This window comes from Poecile atricapillus, chromosome 2 (genome assembly GCF_030490865.1).
Source record: "Poecile atricapillus isolate bPoeAtr1 chromosome 2, bPoeAtr1.hap1, whole genome shotgun sequence".
NCBI classification, from domain to species: Eukaryota; Metazoa; Chordata; class Aves; order Passeriformes; family Paridae; genus Poecile; species Poecile atricapillus.
Genome location: NC_081250.1, coordinates 13,908,312 through 13,930,506, shown reverse-complemented (window position 1 = coordinate 13,930,506; position 22,195 = coordinate 13,908,312). Strand labels below are relative to the sequence as shown.

General features: G+C 37.4%; 1 protein-coding gene across 12 annotated transcripts in view; it reads right to left on the bottom strand.

Moving 5' to 3' along the window:
- Positions 1-22,195, bottom strand: part of PARD3 (par-3 family cell polarity regulator) — a 446,575-nt gene that overhangs the window by 75,100 nt on the left and 349,280 nt on the right. The gene's annotated exons all lie outside the window — the stretch shown is intronic.

Below are 22,195 nucleotides of genomic sequence, written 5' to 3'. Positions count from 1 at the left end.
TTCCTCAGACTCAGCAGAAAATTCTCCTGGGTAGAGAAGAGAGTTTTCTGTGCAGCCAGTGAGCAGATGTGGCTTAGCAAATGGTTCCGCGATTCCCAAACTGCCACTGGGAGGAGGTCAGACCATCAGAAATAGAGGAAACTGGAAAGGCAACAAAACATTCCTCTCTTTGGTGGCTGTGAGACACCACAGCAGCCCAGTTGTTTACAGAAGCAGAGTACCAGAGCTCTGGGAAAGGGAAGTGCCTCTGTATGGAAATATTAACATAAGTAGTGACGTTCTCAGGTTCACTTTGTCAACAACACAATATTTCTGTATACAGAATCCTTTAGTAACTTGGAAAAACTGCAAAATGAAGGAAACCTCAAAAATTGCTGCAGCCAAGAAGCTTCATAGGTTAACTAACTTTTCCAGCAAAGTATCTATGATTCTCTATTAAAAAATTATTGTTAAAATTTTGTGTTGAGAAGAGAAAATCACCAGATAAATGGAATGACATGGACAAAACCACTCAGAAATGTAGCAGCTAACCATGTATCTCTAAACCAGTACAGAATTCCCCCTTCCATCTGCTTAGAAGACTTTAAACCAGCAAACTTGTGATCACTCAGCTAAAGCCAAACAAATTCATGGGCATATTTTGCAAAATCTGATATACTAGAAGTCTGCACATATGGATGCGACACAAATAATTAAAATTAAAGAAAAAAGCACCCTCGGGTCATAAAAGAGTCTTGAGAGAGAAAGACAGAGTGACACCGTAACAACAACAACAACCACTGCAAAACAGAATATCTACATCCATAGCCATCTACATATTAAAAGGAATGCATATTCATATTCCCTAAGCAATGCCCCTCTGCTCCTCCAAAGTCAAAGGAACTCTTCTCTAAGTGGATAAAATCTCTCTCACTATGTTTTTCAGCAGCTGTCTTTGCTGGTTTCTAATCAAAGCTCATGATAACTGGCTTTGGCAACAGACAGTAGTTTCCCAGATGAGTAAGCAAACAAAGAGTTTATTTTTCCCCCCTTCCACAGAACTTGAGATGCATTTTCTGTCTTAAAAGGGAATTGATGACTTCCATAATCTGGTCAACACCTCAAATACATTTAATGAAGGAACATCAGGGGTCTATGGTATTTGTATACTTCAAAATGTGGACAGCTACAAGACAAAGATAAATGCCAGCCTGGAAAACAAAAATCCGGATTGTAGCAATTTATAAGAGTACAAAATGAGAAACCTTTTGACAAGAATTCATTTATATTTGAGTGAGAAACAGACATAAGAAGAGAAAGTAAATTGACATATAAAAAAATCTTCACTTGGGTTATTCTTAAGTATTCTTTAAATTGGAGAGGGGGGGAGCTCATCACAACAACATTCACTGATTTTATTGATTTAGAAGGCAGAGCCTGAGGAATGTCAGACCAGAAAATCACTAAAATCAACTACAAAGGAAATTCATCATGACAAAAAAGGAAGTGGGTGGATGAACAAAGCCCACTGAAGAAAAATAATATTGCCTGCTGTTAGATACATGATTCGAAAAAAAATAAATAAATGTTAAAATAATTCCTCTCCATTTAATATGAGAAATCTAATAGATAGATACCAATACATTAGGGTAGAGGGTGTATTGTCTTGAAGAGACATTGCAGAGTTCCATAAAAAAATGTGTCTTGCCACTGTGTCAAAAGACAAATTTTAAGTTGAAGATTAAAAATCTGACTATTCAAAACATAAAACTTATATTTCTTAGAAAGACTGCATAAAAAGAGAGAAAATATATGCTAAACCCACAATTCTAATTTACTTTTCTACAATGAAACAGAAGAGTACTGAATAAAGTCCAGCAGAAGGCAGGATGTTGATAATTGACAAAGCAGACAACTTTAAACATCCTAGGACAAGAAAGATTAAGTTTAATACATCTCAAATGTGTGGGTTTAAAATAATTTCATTCAGCATTTGTTCTCAGTCTTGAATAGGAGAGGAGGAAGAAGGGAGATTAAATGGCAGGTGAATTGAATGTTTCTTTTGCCGATAATAAAATCTAGAGCACTGATGGAATGTAATTTAATCTAAACCAGCACAAACCACTTATGTGTGTGACACAGGTCTGATCCTGCGGTGCAAGAAGGAAGCAGGAACAGCAATGTACCCAGCTCAAAACTACCCTCTGCACATGGGATGTGTTCAGCACTGGGATTCCAACACTGCCTTAACACAATTCACAGCAAATTCAGGGAAAAAGACTCAGATGTGGTTGATGTTTTTGAATGCCCTGCTTTTCTCATGTTTGACTTGAGAATATTCCTCTTGACACAGACAAGTGCTGCAAGCAGTTGAAAATGAGGCTAGAGAAGTTTAATACGAAGCAGTCAGAAAACTGAAGTGAACAATATTTGGCCAGAAAAATTTAGTATACAAGCTGCATAATTCACATTTCCCTCCACAGCCCTAAACAGTGCTACACTAAGCAGTAAGTCAGGTGCTAAAAAATAGACATCTTGCAAGTGGTGGTAATTTTTACCACAGCTGCTGAAATTGGTAACCCCCATAGCCAACCCCAAAGTCCATCTTCATCTTCTACCACTTATCTTCATTCGTGATTTAATAGAAACACCCCACCCACCATACCCAAGAATAAAACTTGGGTACTTGCATGGTAACTACATACAGTTTTAGAGCACTGCTTTTTCACCGCTGTCAGTCAAGAGTGGTGAAAAAGACTCTGAGAATACATTGTCTCATATTTAAATGGCAACTTCATGAGTATCTGGAGTCAGACAGAGAGTGGGATTCACCTAATAAAATGAAGACATCTACATCTGTGTCACTCAGTCAATTAAGATACATAAGACTTTTAGGTTAAGAGTTTGTCTTGATGATTCCTATTTGCTTCACAATGTGTCTGCAAGTGAATTCAAGAAGTTAGTGAGTCAGTGAACTGCATATGCAAATGAGTTCACAAAACTACAAATTTCTTATTTATGCCATTATTTTTGGTTGCCTTTTGTTTTTAACCTAATTTTTTTCCACCTGAAAGAAACAAAAACAGCTGGACTGGGTCACAGAAAAAGTCCATCCTCTCCATGTCTTGTAACAGCAAATATCCAGGGTAGAGTACAAATGTATAAAGAAACCTCTCTGACACACACCTCCCATCAATGCAATGTGCATTACTGACTGCTTTAGCTGGCTTAATATTTTTTTTGAGGCAGCGACAACAACGCACAGGGTTCCAAAAGCAATTGTCTGTGCAATGCTTCAGAGCAGCAAAGCACGTTACAAGTGCTAAGTATGACTATTCAATGTGTTCACTTTTATTAGAGATTTGATGATGAAATGCTCAGATTTAATATGCCTATTACTTGTATGAGCACAAAATAATTCATCCAAAGCTTGAAGCCTATTAGCTGCCAACTAGTCTACCAATTTACATGATTTTCTGATTAAAAGCACCCTGAAGATCACTGCAGTAATAATGAGGTGTTTCTTAAAGAAGCCAAAGCAATATACTTATTTAAAAATATTTATTATAACAGCAGTTTAAACATAGTAGTTATAGTTTTCTTTTTCACACACAAAAAGTAAACATTTGCCTCTCTGGCAAAGCTACTTCTGTACAAATTTTCAAAGTATTAGCTTTGAACTTCCAAATTCCTACAACATAATGAGCTTATGTTAAGGCAAGGTAATTTTCTATATTTTGAACTATTTAGCATAAAGGATCATGCTATCATCTCTAACAGTTCTTTTCTGTTCCTCTTAGTCCTAGATAAACATTCTCTTAAACTTCTATGTAAATACTACTAGTAAATAACAACAATATTAATAATATTATTAATAATAAAACTTAACAGCATGCCACAAAAAATTATTTTACCAAGACATATATTCCTAAACAAAAATCACATAATCTCACATGACTAGCAGAAAAATAATAATGCCCTTACTAAAAAAAAAGTCAGATCAATAAGTTTACATTGGGGCCTCTATAAAATACCATATAATAGACAATACAAAAATGCTCAGTGAATTCAAATGGTTTTCCCTGGCTGAAAGGGACCTGAAAGTCCTGCTCTCAAAATAATGAACTTTACCTGGTTATGCCAATCTTACATGACCATAAAGACTTCTGATGGTGGAGAAATCCATAGTCTTGACAAGTAATCTACTTCCTGTGCTTCATCCTCTTTATCATGAGACAAAAATATCTTTTTACCTTCCCCTTTAAATACAGTATTTTTGTCCCATCCACTGCAAACAAGGAGAGTAAACTATTTCCTTCTTTTGAGAAACCTATTACATCATATCAGGGGGGTCTCAGAGTTTGACAGCAGTAAAGATCACCTCTTGGAAAGATGTGTATCCTTTTGAAAATCATTTATGAAACATCTTTCCATTAATAATTATTGCCTATGAAGTTGAACAACATCTGTTTGCACATTCTCATGTTAAATAATGTTAATGTCCTTTGTTATGCTGGTACTGCCAACATAAAATTTTTAAAATGTTTTACTTATTGAGCCAATTATAATAATCAAGTGAGAAAAATTCCATTACAAATATTAAAACAATCTATTATTGCATTTTTAGGGATTGACTACATAATGCCATGACTACTTAAGCAATATTACAGTTGCTGAGATATCAAAATTCTTATATGCTTTTTCAAATTATTCTTTGAACAATGTCTCCCCCAATCTATCATATACTATATTATCTACATAAAGCAAAAAGTCTTGTAGCCTTACAGGTTCTCAAAATACGTTATAAAACTGGTTCTTGTCTTGCTTGAGTAAATGGTATTAATGGAACATGTAAAACTAGATGACTGTATACAATTGCTATTTATCCCCTGAAAGGCAAATTCTTCTCTAGCAGCCAAATTAGAGCTATCACATGCAACTGAAATTGCTGAGGAGATGTCTGTAAACAACATTTTGTTTTTAAATTCAGCTTCAAGTATGTAGAGATTGCACAGGAGAGTTTACTCAAAAGATACAAACAGACATTATTCAACAATTTGGGCATTATTTTCACTGAAGCATATAAAATTTTATAGTACAATATGGAAACAATACCTTTCTAAAAAATGAAACCCCAGTTATTTATCAATTTGGTATTCATATCTATGGCTCTGTGATATTTAAATACCCATCAAAAAGAGACAGCTAGTTAGAGATAACAGACATCCATGCATTTAAGTCACCTTACAAGAAAAAATAAGCTTTAAAACAGGAAACGGGCAGTATTTAATTGCCAATATTTGAGTATCCAGAAGAATACAACCCCAGAAACTTTCTAAAACTGGCCAGATTCAGCAAGCTAAATCTTCACTGCTTTTGTCTTGCATATATTCTTGCCCCAAAAAACCACTTTATGATGAAAGGAGAGTGATGCAAATGAAAGGTCTAAGTACTTGATTCTTATAATCCTAGAAATTAATTCCTTTACATAGCATTTGTTTTACATACAAATATTTAGAACTTATATGTATTTTAAGCACATTGAAATATTTGAAAGTACACAATAGCTGTCCAGACACTGTCAAATTCAGACATAATACTTTGCCTTTTCATGCACAGAAATGAGGACAGACACTGATCTAACAGGAAAGGGCAGGAAAGTGCATAGGTTTAAAGCTTGATCTTGCAGGTATATGAATCAGGTTTAACTTTCTCCTGACTATTGTAACTGTAGCTAAAAGTCACTTTGTGAGTATCATCAGCTCAGATACCTAAACATGGAAATCTAAGTCATTTTAGTGACCAAAAGACTTATTTCCATTGAAATGGCAAATATGAAAGGGACCTACAGCAGCTGCAGATCCTTCTTGACTGGAGCTATAGGCTGGATTTGTGACCTTTAGAACATCCAAAGTTGCTCCAAATATTTACATTCAGGCATTGCATCTGCCTTTCATGGGATATTCACATGACTAATTTTCAGTATATGTGTTATGAAAAGCAGATGTCCCAGACATTAGAGAAAGGCATGTTCTAGAGTGCTTTGATTTTCCCTGTGGAGGTATCTCTATCTATGCACTATATAGATTTCTCTCTCTTAATACCTATCCTGTAAACATCCTCCTCAGTGCCTCTATTTAATAAGAATGTCAAGATTGTAAAGGCAGATGCAAAAGTGACGCTAATTCACCACAACATCAGGATTACAGAACATCATCAGAGCAAACCAGACAATGCCCTGGAGAGCTATGGATGGCCAAGCCTTCGCTGAATGGACTTTCATTTGAACCATGCCCAGAGAGAGGAAGCTTGGTTGACTCTGGACTTTAAGAGTTCATATCAACTTGGTAACTAAATGACCTCAGGGCAGGATTAATATGTATGGGTAGGGAGCATTTGCAACTCTGCCTAAAGCTATCTCACTCCGATGCTCTGAATTGTCCTCCTGAGGATACTAGCTCTCTCCTTTGGCTATATAGATAGCTTGGCTTTCTAATTTAGCCATGAATAAGCTCCTTTTGAAAGCTTTGAATTATATTTTTGTGAGTGAGATACTATATAAGTCAGTGTAGCTTTGGCTGGGACATATCCCAACAGATCTGGGCCCGATGGAACCACATTAAATCAGAGTATTACAGAGATATCCATTCATCCTTCAGGAGCTAAGACTAGAATTTAGAATGAAAAATTTTGGATCTAAACATACCAGTGGATCATACCAGTGGCATTTCTTTAAGTTCTCTATATTTTACAAACATTTTCTCTTTAACTCTGTGAAATTTTCTAATTTGACAGCTAGATCCACAAACCATCATGACTATCTTAATGATATCAACACTCTTAAGTGCAGTATGAAAGCTCAGTTCATTGAACCATCAAATAATATGACATAAGACCTAGTCCTGTTAATCATCATATATATACACATATATATAGAGAGAGAAGCATATGTAATCCATTGTACATTCGGCCTGTCAAAATGTTTTAATTATTCAGTCAGAACAGCATGAAGGCATGAATCATTTCAGTGTTCACCACACAGCAAGTTAGAAAATGGTCTTGATGAAATAACTGCATAGGAATTTTTAAAACTATTACTTTTAAATAAAATTTGGGGTATAAGTAAGGAAGGTATAAGCAGGTATAAGTCAGGCCTAGGACTGCTCAGAAAACATCATTTTTTCTGCCCCCTCTGCTAAGCCCTTTCCAGTTCAGATAATGTTTCCACTCTGCTGCAGGTTTCTGTCAGGAAATTAATGTCTAAGCTTGATGTCACCTGAGGACATCCAAACGAACCACCTGCCACCTTTGTAGCCTCTTTTCTTTCTAATGCTGTGTTACACCTTAACATTTCATGTAACAGCTGTAAGACAGGCAACCTGATCTTATTACAAACTCTATAAAATACTGCACCATACTCTATGGAACTGAACAAATGAGAGTAAGATAACATCACTCTTGAGGATATTTTTGTGCTCTAAATGTTCTCTTTCACAGGGCAATGTACTGGGCAAAACTGTAGGCTTTGGCAACAGGAAACAAGACAGAAAATGACTGATTTTCTCTCCTTTTCCTTCTTCTACAGGATATTCTTGATTTCATTCCCTTCATAATACTTCCACCCCTAACGTTGCAGGAGGAAAGGGGACAGATGTTGTCTAGAGGGGATAATTGCAGGAGATATTTTGCATAACAGGGTGAGATACTAAACTATGAGACAAGACTATTTCTTATCTGGTGTGTTTGCAGACGAATGTATTAACCAGAAGTCCTTTAAGGTACATTAAGCTTGACAGTTGTCTTTCCTCCGTTGTGAGTTTGGCACACGTGACTGCTGTGAGATAAGGATCCAGGCTGCCACTCACACTCATTTTAATGCCAGCTCAATCTTGACACTCTCCAGTGTCTAGTGAATTTGTAGTGAGATATCCTGAAGAAGTTTTCCTCTTCCCTCAGTTCTTCAAATGAACTTAATATAGTGTAAAGTGAGAGTTTATGATCCTGGAGAGAGATATACTATACAGACTAGCACAGCATAAAAAGGATCCAGCATCCCCCAGTGTCTCAACTCTGAGCCAAAGAGACTATTTCCTAATCAAAAGCCCTCATATTTTTCATTCTTTGCTCCTCTTTTGATAACAGAAGACCCAGACAAATGGAAGCAAATACAAACTCTATTCTGCTGTTCATGCAAGCCTGTTGATAAAATGCCTCCCATAGGCTGCTTTCCACCAGCCCTGCTATTTCTTTTAATCCATTCAGTCCTGAAGAAGGATCAACTTAGGCAATTAGACAAGGGATGTGGGCTCTGAGGGATAATTGGATGACTTGCATGCAATAAACTTCTTGCACGGTTGCTTCACTTTTTTCTTTTGGGCTCTTTGCTCATCCCTTTGTTTCTCATCATTAATTTTTTTAATCAAGTTTGCAACACCCTTGCAGTTATAGCAAGATAGTAATGTGACCAAGCAGCACGAACCTGAACACCTACATAGCAGCTCCTGCTGTTTTATGCCTCTTTAAATTGTTCTGATGTGGTATCAAATGGGATGCAGCAGTCAAGGCTTCATTTTTGTATCTGCAGCACTGCTGAAGTTGCAGGGTGGGAATAAATGAGCTCAGATATCTTTGCCTAATCTCAGGTGAATCCTGGAAGAGAGCTCATATGAGGGGAAAAGGTATTACAGCAGAATTTATTTGGTTGTATTCTGGTGAATTGTGTGTGAAATATATCATAGCCAAGGACCTTACTGACATACATAAGGGACTGAAATGTATGAAACATAAATATTACCTTTTTTTACCTCCTATAACCATCTTCATCCCACCTTCTTGTCATCTCCAAGTCCAAAGTCTGGGAGCTCTTTTTGCCTTGGGCACACAACGTCATTCTCATCCTGATGCTTCTAACTTTCATTTTCTCCTATTTTGACATGTTCATCTCCCATCAACCACTTCCCTCATGTCATCCTTCTTAATATTATATTTATTTGCTGTATAAAATTGCCTTCCTCTGCTCACATGAGTTTAAACTTCTCTTAGTTCTTTTATTTCCTGTACACTAGCACAATTTGTCAGACTGGATGCACAGCAATTTAAAATCACATACAAGTTTCAACATTTCCTTCTAACGTTACAATATAATTCTCTTTTATAATAAATCCTAGTGAAATATTAATGATCCTTATGCTATCAACTATAAAAAACCAATAACAACAAAAAATAAAAATCTGATTTTACACTGCCTAGCTTGAATGCTAGATTGTGTACCCAGCTGCTGAATGTGCAGAAGTCCTTTTCAGTGCTCGTCTGTAAGGAATAAAATATTGCAGCCACAGCTACCAAGATTTAGTTCAATCTGTAGGAACGACAGTTTTCTTTCTGTATGCCCACATTCAGCCCCACATGACAAATAGACAAAATGTCCTGTCAACCTCCTCTGGAAAGATGCTCAGGTAACACTGACATAATATGAAACCAGGACAGACTGTGCAGAATCTTGTGAAATGCTGTATGTTTTTTACAAATGAAAAACACCCATCAAAAACAAGGTCAAGAGCAGAACAAAATTTATTTCTCCTCTTACTAGGGAGATAAGTATTCAAGAGATAGCTGCCTTCAGATGAAAGTATGGAGGACTTTAAGACGGGATAAATACCTGACTGAGAAAGAAATGGAAAACCACTTTTCAGAGTTCTTGAATGACTTGAGGCAGCTCTGCTCTCAGTATTGCCTCAGTGAAGAGAAGGTTTGAGTAGCTCAGGAAGAATGATGAAGGATGTGACTGTTGATTTGCTTGAAATGGCACTCCTGTGTTCTACCCAGAGAATATAAATTGACTGAAGATGGAGTAATGATATAAGAGGGTGAAAGATGAAAAATGTGATTAAACTAAGCACACAAAAGGAGTGATGTTGCATTTGTCTACAAAGAAGAAAAGGAAGATGGTAATGCTTTGTGTCTTTTCTGGTGAGATGTGGTGATAGCTGAGCTTGCTTTGTTCAGTTCTCAGCAGCAAGCAGTTAACTTGCTGTTTTGTGACTGAGGAACACACATCAAAATAGTTTTTTCCTCCTTAGTATCTCAAGGGACACTCTCAGATAGATACCGTGAATCTCAGCTGGTTTATGCATTTCTGTTGTACACCTTAGTACATTCAAGAGAACATGGAGGCAATAAAACAAAACACTTAGATTAAATACCAGGCAACTGTCTTCTCAAACATGAGCTATAAGAGAAAGAACCCACATAATGCTGCTGAACACACCCCATTTCAATATGCACTACCACAGTAAGAACCAATTTCGTGTACAAAGGGGATCAGACCAAGTGACTAACAAGGTCTTCTCTGTAACTCTGCAGAAAATAGTTTCTGGAAGAATATCAACAGGCAGTTCTCACAAGCATACAGGTGCTAACTTTGGTGCCCTGGCCATGTTCCAGCCCAGGTAATTATACTTTTACACTTAAATTCTCCTTCCATACTGTCCTGGCTTGTCTCCACTCTCTGGCCCTGATTTATGTGCAATTAAAGAGCAGCAGTGTGTCACTGTTGTCAGTGCAGGGAGTGGTGAGGGGATCAGCTGAGGGGTGAGGAGTAGTTATATTAACTACAAGTCCCTTTAAAGGTTATGGAGTTCTTCAGGCTCCTTACAAATATGCTCTCTAACTGAAAGATATCCCTGCCCAGACCATCCTATTCGTCATGTGTGCTTACAAAGAGGACAGCTGATTTTTCTATTATTTTTTTCCCTGCAGGTGAGAGTATAACTAACTCTCCTTTGTCCCAGCAAGCTCAGCAGGTAGCTTCCTCTCCCTGATCTCCATCCTGCAGCGCTCCTGATCTCCACAGGAGAGTTGCTTCATTTCCCCCTCCCTCCTCTCGTGTGCCCCTTCAGCTCCACAGGAGATCCTGTGTCTCCTGAGCCTCCATTCCTGCAATGCACTCACCATCTGCAAATTCTAGCCCAGAATGAACATAGCAAGCAGGACTTTGAGAAATGCTTGGAAGCCTTTGTTTCAGAATTTACTGCCAACACAGTATCATTTCTCTGAGTTATGATCCCTTTTTGTCCAAGGAAATTGTGCAGATGAGCTGCAGAACCTCGGTGTTGAAAGAGAAACACAGAAAATCCTTTAGCAAAAGAAAGGCAGTCAGAGCCACACGTCCCACACAGCAGCAATCCTGCCCTAGCAGAACTAAGCATGCATAAGGAGCAATCCAACAACACACACGGCTCTGAGTCATTTTTAAGGGTACTTTAAGATGCATCATTTTTGGTGGAGATGAATGCTGTAACCATAATACAAAACCTGTGAATTAAAGGAGAAAAGGCAACTTCCTATGCAGCTTCCTTTATCTAAAGAAGAATCAAGACTTATACTTTGTTCTCAGACTTCTTATTCAAGTTTCGAGAGTGTAGTAGAGAAAAAGACAAGACATGTTTTCAAAATAATTTGTGAGAAACAAGATGTGTATTCTGAAAAATGAAAATACAACGGGTAAAAAAAGTCAACATTGGTAATCATTCAAGGAGAAGTTCAATGACAACAATTATTTTGTAAGGTAATCCTATCATTTTAAATTTTCTTTTGATGCCTGAAAATTTTGACTCTCTTGTTTCATTTTCCTAATATTACATGAAGTGATCAATTCATTTTGGTACGATTTTTTAGTTTATCTTTTTACACATGTGCACCAAACTCCTCTTTGAGCTGCACAGCATTAGAATGAGAGAAAATGAACACAAATAGCAGCACAGGAAATTCTGATATAAAAAGCTTTTTCTTTTTGCCTTTGTTTTTCTAGCTAGCATGAAGCTGATCAAATACTGGAACAGGCACCTAGGGAGCTGAATGAAATCTCCATCCTCAGAGATATTCAGGACACAACTGCAGCCCTGAGCTACCTGACCTGACCAAACCCACTCTGAGCAGGGGGTTGGACTAGATGACTTCTGGAGGTCACTTCCTCTAGAGCAGAGGAATTTTTAGAGATTTTCTAAGTGCAAAAACATTTAGACAGACATAAACACATGCACATAAAAATTGTGTGACAGCTAAACACATTCTCGTATCTGCATTTCATTTTGCACATGGGCATGTGTTCTACTGAATGTGGACACACACATATGACACTCTACATAAAAGATGGAGGCATCTGAGCCATGAGAAGGAATAATAAAAAACACAAGTGTGAGCTCCAATAAAGTAGGATTATTTCTGACACTGAATGGTATGTTGGCTTTACCTATTTTCCTGCTAAATTCTGACATCTTGAGCTGCAGCAATTTTAACTACAGCAGAACAGTGCAACTAATGAAAGCTAATGAAATTCAGTCCGCATGAACTGTTCAGTGCGGCTTCACAGGACAAACAACTTAGCTCTGGCCAGCTAAGCAAGACGTAGAGGACGCTTCTGAAATTCTAATTACATTGAATTGAGGAAAATGGCTTCATGGAAGAAAATAAAAAGATGGTCCTTCTCTAATTCACTGTGCCTTCACAGAATGGACATCAGGTGCATCCACCCAGTGTGATACATTCCACAACCGAGATGAGGAAAGGAAAATTAACATTGTGATGGTTTTCCAGCTACTCACAGAAAAGGATCAGGGTACAGCCCACGGCACTTGGATTGCTCCAACCCACTATGCTGACTAACCAGCCACTGGTTGTTTTAACAAGGTACTCAAATGGAAAGCTTTCTGGATACTACTCTACAGGGAAATCTTCCAAGAAGAAACAGGTTATGAAGCTCAACTTAAAATAGTAACAGAAATGCATTTGGGGACTAGAAATTACCAGAGTATGATAATGTAGACAAAACTTAGGTGAACAGCCCTACTAAAGTGAAAGGAGCAATTTCTTTTAATTGTACATCCTTTCACAAAATGCCTTTGCATAAATTCCCATAATTGCTCTTCTCCATGATCCCCCAAAGATTTAGACAAAAAAACATTACTTACAGCACTGTTTTAATACCAGGTTAGTTCTAGATGAACTATAAAGGCCTAATGTAGTAACTGCACAATCTTAAAAACTCTACCAACTCTTTTAAATTCCCTCTGTCATGTCTCTAATATTTTTGCCTCACTCGCTATATATAAAACCATACACGTCCTCCATTTTCAATGTCTGTTTGAGAACATATATTTTATCAGATACAGAGATTGAAAAAAACTCTAACAAGAGAAAATGCATGGAAAATTGTTTCCACAGAAAAGAAGCCTCTATCTTAAGTACAGTTTTAAAAAAAGTTGGATCAATTAGCAATCTGTGAATGTTAGAAACATCTTAACAATGTCTCAAAGATGAAAGAGCATATCACAGAATGAGGAAAAGGGAAAAAATTAAATTATGTCTGCAGTCCTAATGAATCAAAGCCCAGAAGGTGGTCTCCGAATCAGCAGGTTTTGATGAAATATTAAGAAAAATTATTATTGATGAAAAATGAATAAGCTCTTTTTGATTTTAGCAACCTTTAAATCACACTTCACTAATTAAAAAAGCTTCAGCACAACCCTCCATTCCTTGATGGGCATTTAGCAATCCTAAAAACGGGTGGGTTAATTTGACATTTTAGCCAATATGCATAGAGTTTTTCTTGAGATGGCAGACAGAGCACAGTTTAAGATGATGTACAAAATAACACACAGCTAAACCTTCTTTTTTTCCTTTTTTCTTTTTTTTTTCACATTATATCCACTAACACAATTACAAAGTAACAACAGGCAACTTCTGCTTGTTTTCTCTGCAGCATAGTAACATATACTACCACTGTAAATGAGCCATGAACTATGTCTTGGGAAATAAAGACCAATGCTAATATTTTCTGTCTTTGTTTGCCAGGTCAGAGCTCTTCCCATCCCAAAGATAAGTGGAAATGAGGGACATTAGTTCTCACATCCCTTGAAGTCTAATGTTAATTGTTTTTTTTAAATGTTGGCAGTAGAAATTATGTGTTCTCTTTTCATCCCAGTTTGCACTGTGTTTCCTTTTAAATGGAAACTTAGGAATGAGAGAAGGCTGTAATCAACAATGAATTGTTGCACACAGAACACATTTCATTACAGAAAGCAATGCAGCTCAGGCATGCCATGCATTATTGTTACAAAACTACAGACACAAATTAAAATGAAGCAAAATCTGCTCCTCTGCTTTTCCTTTCATAAATTAAGTCTTATATGTTATATCACTTTCTAAACTCCGGGTAGATGAAATTACCTATCCATTACAAATATGTCATCTATTTACCATAATAACATTTGATATATCCATCATGTAAGAAAGAGTGCTGTGAACATATCAAATTGAAAAGCTATTTAAATGCCACTAGTATTTTAAAGAATGAAAAAAAATTCATGGCAAGTAAGTCTGATTTTAGAAATAAGTCTGATGTTCTTCAGAAATACCTAATCATATAAAATAGATCATGCAAGAAACCTTTCAATGTTTCACATCACAGTGTTTGAGCCTTAAGGAACAAGTTTTCAAACACCTTATAAACCAATTCTTTAACAATATATCATAAAGTACAAGGCAGTTAGAATATACACTGTTTTCTGAGTGATGAGTGGAAAAGCACTGTTTTTCAGCTTTCCAACCAAGAACAAACTGAAACGAGATCTTTCAGCAATTTCTCAGTTTCCAGGGCTGCCAGTGTGGTATGTTTCATACACATTCATTCAATGAGTTTACAAGATGTTAAAAGGAATTAACCACTTCCCTCTGAAACCTATATGAAGTGATGCCATTTTCCTTCCTGAAGTTCACTGCAGAGGATTCCTCCCCACAATTAGACTCCACCACTTCCTCCAGTGACAATGCACTTTAACCATAAGGAGGAAGATTTGTAAGTCACATAAACAAACAAGACTGGCCATAAGGATAAACAGTGTAGTTAAATATAGTTTGTCTCATCTGTAAAGGAGGTATTATTCATAAAAATAGAAAAGAAAGAAAACCCCTTCAAACTCTCCAATATTAGAAGAACATCCATTAAATTACATTAAAAATATAACTTTAATTTGCATATTTAATTTTAGAAACTAAAAAGCCAAGATCTCATGAAAACACAGGACTCTCTCCAAGCTCTTCCTGTGCATCCCTCCCCCATAACTACACAAATTTAAAATGAAAAACCCTAGCTCTTCAAATGCTTGGAAAGGAGAAGACTGAATCCTTCACCAAAGAGGAACAGATGGGTTGACTGGAGGGACATAAAAGACAAAAGGATCATAAATTTATATTCTATTTAGAAAGGGCCACATTCAACAGCAACAACAAATTAAACTGATTAAATTATGGTGTTCAAGTGAGGCACAACATCAGTCTGCAATCCAAATTTTGGTTAGTAGGACTTGCAAAGAACAGATTTTAGCAGTTTACACCGGTAAGATCAAAGCACTTGATTTAATGAACGGGAAAGCCTTTGCTTTTTCAGCTTTGTGTACTCAAATATTCTCCATAATTTTCTCAGGATGAAGAACTTCAAGTTGCATTGATGGCATTAGTGGGAAAAAAAGATGTGCACGTTACACACACAGCTGGGTTTTTGGACTGCAGTCTCAAGCCATACAATAACCATTTGATGCCCAAGACATGGTCTTTTCTAGTTTTTGCATCATGTTTTTTTTAATACTAGGATATATAATTATAGTTTTCTTTTTCCTTCTTTCTTTTTTTAAAATTAAATATTAACTTCTACCATCTAGGGAAAAAAAAAAAAAATAAAGGTTTTTCTCTTTTTTAATCCAAGCAACAAAACAACTGATCTATATTTGTGTGCAAATTGTACTAATGTACCAACAAAAATACTATGCATAATTCAGTTACAGTGTATTTAAATTGCTAATAAATTGTATTGAGGTGACAGGTTCTGACCCCCTTTTTATAAACATTCTCTTATCTGCACTTAAAGGAATTAAAAATCACCCAGCTATGCAGATACCCCCAACTTCCAGTGGCGGGAGCCCATCCGCAGTCTCCCAGAACAGGGGCGCCAAGGGCACTTTTGGGCGGGCCCCTCTTCACCTCCGGGTCCTGTAACCCAGAGTGGGAAGTTCATCTCTCTTATCTCTCTGTGCATTTGCCCACTGCAAGCATTTGTAGAGCTACTAACTCCAGCTGCTTTTGTGAAAACAAACAAATAGCTGTGGCACTTCAGACTGTGTGGCAGGCCAGCCAGAGGAGAGGGGAAGAGCAACCACCGGGGTTTCAGTGAGGCTGTGGCTGTGGTAAATGGAGAAAGACGTGGTTCTCACAACAGTATCACTGCTTGGTATCTATTCAGAGAGAGACCAGGACTTTCAAGTAATTAAAATGGGAGATCTGAATAGAGTTCACTGTAAGTCTGCCATTTATTCCACCAAAGTGGTAACCCAAACAGGGGAGTGCAATCGCATACTTTCACAATAGGGAGCCTACATAAATCCTCATGAATTTATATTAAAACTTGTCTTATATTCTATCAAGATGGAAGAACAAAAGAAAACAACCAACCTAAGATAATAAAATGCCAATGCTAATAGTGTCTATTGGGTTCTAAATATACGGGTCTATGAGAGACCAAGCTAATTTTTAGGCAGTCCTGGGGGCAAGGATTACTGGCTTATAGGATGAAGGGTAGAGAAACAAAAAAACCCAATGTGTTAGCTCTAAAGTGAAATTAAACCCCATGAAGAGTCTCACAGAGGCTCTAACTAATCCTTCTCTGGGTTATAACAGACAGAGGAAGAAAAATACCACAATGACTTCCAAGTATTATTTTCAGTTTTACACATTAGAGAACTGCAAATAGTTCATTAACCCACTGCTCTCCAGGCAGCTTGCCTTGGAGAGTCTGATTATTCCATAATGGCATGTGTGCCATTTCCTAGGCCAGGAAACTCTTTCCAGAAGTCAGATTCTCACAGGAATGAAGCTTCGTAATGCCACAAAAGAGTGACATTGACTGGAAGGTATGGATTTAAAACCTGTGACTATTAATTTCTGAAACATTACTGATTATTTACGGAGTTTGCAAAACAGGAAGGTTGCTGCTCTGAAATGCCCGAGTATTCTCAACATTTACCTGCATGAGTGGTACCTTCCCCTGTAGCATGGTATCTGCAGGGCTCTGATGGCACAGGGTAACAAACAGGGAACAAGGGATCCAGGCGATAGGAAAACACTTCCAGATCAGCAAAGAGAAGTAAACAGAGGTAGGAGGGAAGAGCTTACTCATAATCTTATTCAATATAGATTGTTAGCCTTCTGCACAGCTCTGCAGGCTTTAAATGTCACTGGATAGATGGTTTGCAGTGCCGTGGCCTTTCCCTTCATGTAAGTGCTCTTCAAGTCAACTTCCAGAACCATCAAAAAATCTCTTCATCTAAGAAACATCCTAGCATTTGAAGGATGCATCACCCTGAGTAATAACTCCTATCTCTATCTCTGGTGGGCCTAGCAGTAAGCTCAAATTCCTACACATAAATGATCCCACAGACTTAAGAACACTCCTGTGACTGACACGACTAATAAAGAAGTTTAATATAGCTGCACAAGAGCCTGCTTTTTTAACAAATATTTATCCAAGCACAGCAATATAGTATTTCATAGCTTTCATGACCCATTCTGCTATTGCTAAGAGTTATTTTATATACACTAGAAAGACAGGGTCTGCTTATTTCATTTTTTACATATTCTTTTATTATATTAGAGTGTTTCTATGCAGTTTCCAGGTTTCATTACTCTCATGCCAATTTAAGCACAAAGATATTACTGAGAGAATCAAAGTTAACAACCTAATAAAATGTTCTCTCTTTCTTTTTGGAAAAGCAGCAAGCAAAGTATGTGACCCGACCTGAAAAAACACAATCTTGCCTCTCTGCACTGAGCAGATGACAGTTAAAGGAAGTGGGGTTATTTTCAGTTCCCAGATATTCCTTTGACATAACTTGATTCCACTCCTGATAGAAAATAAACCAGTTCATAAAGGTCTCCCTTCTAAAATGAAGATTTTTTTTCTTTTAATGGCAAAATGCATGCAAAAAGCATATGATTATGGTATTTATGTTTCCATTAAAATGTCCTCAGCAAGCTGGAGGAGTCTAACCTACTATTTTCAAGCTATTTAGATTTACAGCAGCACAGTGCCTATTTTATTTCAATTTTATTTCAATTTTATTTCAGGACAATGCACTCCTGGTGGGAAATGATTACAGAGTGACAGCCATTAGGAGTTGTCTTTCTACATCGTGCTCAGCTATGGATGTCAGGTGATTGCCATAAAGCCCCACTGTATGGCATCCTTGTCATCTACATAAAAAGCAGTATTGATCAGTCGTTCAGCTTCTCTTCTCTGTGATGCAAAACATACTAGAGACATTTCTCAGCTAAGCTGAAAGCCTTATTCTCAAAAACATAGTTCTTGAGACACCTCTGTCCCAAATGGTAAAATAAACATAGATTATACATTCCACCTCTGCTTCCCTCCATCAATGCCTAACATAGAAGTGAAAAACTTCTTAGCAGCCTGTCTCTTTGCTATCAGCACATTGGATGGAGCTGATGTCAAAAGGGCAGCTCATGTATATGGTGCTAGGCTGACCATCAATCTCTTCCAACGTATTTACTTATTTGTTTATTTATTTATTGCTAGAGCTTCCTTTCTTCTGAGCAATAAACTCCTCTGTTAAGAAAGACAATCTGCTTTGATTCTCTAGGATAAAGAACAGCAAACAACTTTTTTTAGTGCTGTATCTTTAACTGATATAATCACTGAAAAACCAAACCAACCAATCAAGCAACATTTTCCCCTCTAAACCCCACCAATATCCATTAATGACTGAACTCTGATGCAATACAAATCTGCATTAAAGTAATTCTAAACCAGTTTCAAGTCCTGTAAGGATATATTTGAGTAGCATTTACTATTTACAGGCTGGGTTTTTTTTAACAGCCATTGTCAGTAAAATTGGGTAAAACATTGTCACTTACACACATCTAGCTGTGCCTGTCTCGAATGAGTGAGTTAACATCTTTTTCTCCTTTGCTGTATTTTGACATTATATGATCAACTTTCTATTTATAGAAATGGACAGACAAAGTTTAAGGAATAACCATGTGCTTCCTACCATTTTGTACTATCTGTCTGCACTGATGAGCAGTTTACATACTTGTCCTCCACTTTGCTATTCACTGTTTGCCAAGATACAGTTGAACTTACAACAGTTGGTGGCATGTGTTGATGAAAGTAATAGAGAAGTTGAGGGGATATTAAAGGAAAACAAACCCTGACAAGGCCTCACACACAGGAACAGTAATTCTCTTGCAAGTTAAAAAAAATTTGTCGTAAGTGTTCAGCAATGGTATGCAAACTATTATAGGACATTTTGTTATGGGCTCCTTTGTAACAGGCTTTCAAATAACCTTTTGGACATATTTAAATGTCAAATTTTGTTTGGCACTGAGCACCAAACTTCAATAGAAATAACATTTCCCACATAAACAATGCCGCTTTTAATAGGAATGTGCTAAAGATTTGAGACAGCCTGGCCATTACCAGCTCCTGGCAGTTCAGCACGAGGGTAACACACTGTGAGTGATTTCCCTTTCCATCCACAAAGGCTGGAAGCAACTGTTTCTACTTGAGTAACCTCTGAAACATCCAGAAGAGAGGAAAGGATGGGAGGGTGAAGAAGTAAAACACACCGAAAATAACACTCACCACAGGTTAACACTCATGTACACAATATTTGAAGGATGCAGAACTGCAACCAACTATTTCCCATCAAATTTCTTGCAGCATTATCAGACTAAATCAGACTGCAGTTAAGAGAGCTCCATGAAGAAGAGCCTTGAGCAGAGGCACTTGAATGCTTGGTGTCAAAAGGGGCATCATAGGAGATGCCAAGTGAAAGAGGAAGGTCTCACTGCTGGAAAGGGATAGCAAGTTAGAAGTTGCAATGCACATGGGGTGAGGAGACAGGTATTCTGCAGATAAGGAGATAAAACAGTTAATATGCAGGTCCACATGGTCACAGCTGATTCTTAGAACAATGTTCTTTCTTAGCTTTCTTAGTTTATCTAAGATAAAGCCTGTAAAAGACAGAGCAGCCTTCGGGAAGGTACCTCAGCCACAATCCAGGCTCTCATGCTGAACGTTACACAAGCTCTCAGACATCCTTCACACACCTCAAGGATGACTGAAAGCTGCTCCCTCACAATTATACCTCCTCCATGCCCATCCAGGTAATCTTTAAGATCCTTTCTGATCCAAACTATTTATTATATGATCCTGTGACACACTCTTTCAGCACTAGGCCCAAAGTACAGATTCAGCTTCTGGGAGGGGTAACTTTGAGCCTGAGTTTGTGCACATTACTACAACATTCCCCAGAAGGTCACCTAGATCCAGCTGGGATTCACCATCTCCAAAGCTTGGCTGTTGGTAAAGATGTGAGGAGAGAGAGGAAAGAAAACCCTACACACCAGACCTTCATGCCTCAGACCCCCGAACAGGTATGTCAGAGTACACTTACAGCAAATAATAATATTTTTACATCCAAATTAAATATTTCTTTCTGGGTGTTTCTTGTCAAATGTGTCCCCTTTATCACAGGACTAGGGTTGGTTTTTCATGCCCCATTTCTAGTACCCTACTTGAATTTTATCCCTTTGCTCAGGCCCGTTGTGTGTGCTGGGTCTTTCCTTTTGTCACAGCATGATCCAGCTGTGAGAGACAGGACCCTCCATGCTCCAGGAGCAGCCTGAATGTACAAAACTACTGCACTGCTCTTCAATCCTACCCACCTGATTAACATCAGATTCCCCCGGTACTCCATTATCTTCCACTTTACTCCCTCTCTCCTGGCTCTTTTATCAGCCACCACACAGAGTTAGCTGGGTCACGCAGGTCTCCTATTTTGCCGTGCCAGGTTTGTATCAAAGAACTTTTTTTTGTTGATGTGACATTGATGCCATTCAACTCCAGCATGAAACACTGCCTTTGGTCTAACAAAAACAGCCATGAGAGTCACCACGTGGCAGACATATCCAACCAAGCTATCTTGATTTCCAAAGGCACAAAAGTGCTGAAATGTCAGGCACCTGGGTGTACCAGTGCCAGCCAATATAAGGCCAAGGAATACAAAATTTCAAGGACACAGATGAAGCTGTCATCCTTTAACATTATTTTGCTTCCTTCACTGAAATAATGTACATACATCCCCAACATATAAATTATTTTCATCTACTATGAAAAGTAGACCTTTTACACAATGCAAGAGAACAGTGCGATTGAGAAAATAAAAAGGCAGCTGTGCAATTGATTTTTAGTAAAAATGTATGCATTCCACAATGCATCTGAGATTTTGTTATTTGTCAATTATTAGAGGATGTATATTTATCAATATTATGTAAATAAACTTTGCAAAATAGATCAAGTGGAGGGTCAAATACAATACTCTCAGTCCTCAAAGACTTATAGATATTTAGCTGAAATATAAATGACTCCATCACCACCTAGAACAGAATATGCAAGGTGAATGCCACTGCTCATGTAGCAGCTATACAGATCTCAAACACTGCACACAAAGACACTGCTTTGATGATTTAACTGAAAATTCAATATTTTTCTCCTGGAAAGAGTGAGGTAAAAAACTAAATGAATGGCTTTACTAAGAACTACATAAATAACTTCCAAATGAGTGAATAATATGTCTTGCACTAGGATTTTAGTGCTAATTTTTTTAGCACTGAGAAAATGCCGAACTACAAGTTTATAATAGTAAGCAAATAAAACAGGTGTATTTTCACTGTTACAGCACAAAAAAAGCCCTGTGAATTTTGCCTTTCACTATTTTTACTTTATGTTAATTTACATGCCTGCTTTAGCTTCAGCTTTTCAAACGAACTCAGAACTCCATCAACAGAAACCAGAATTTTGCCCAGTTTCAGCACAAAAACAAGACATAATTCAGATAATGTAACTGCAGGAAGACAAATCATAAGCTATAACCCAAGAAGTAACTCAGAAGTGAAGTGTAGAATTTTCTCACTTGGTCTATACTTAATCAAAAAGCTCAACCTGTTAGACTGAAGTTCAGGACTAGAGTAGGAATCCATGCAAGCTTTACCCATTTTTGCTGTAACAACAGTAACCTTTTAGAGATTCTGTAACAGCTGTAAATAGATTGGAAATGTTGTATTCCACAAACATATCAGCTAGAGC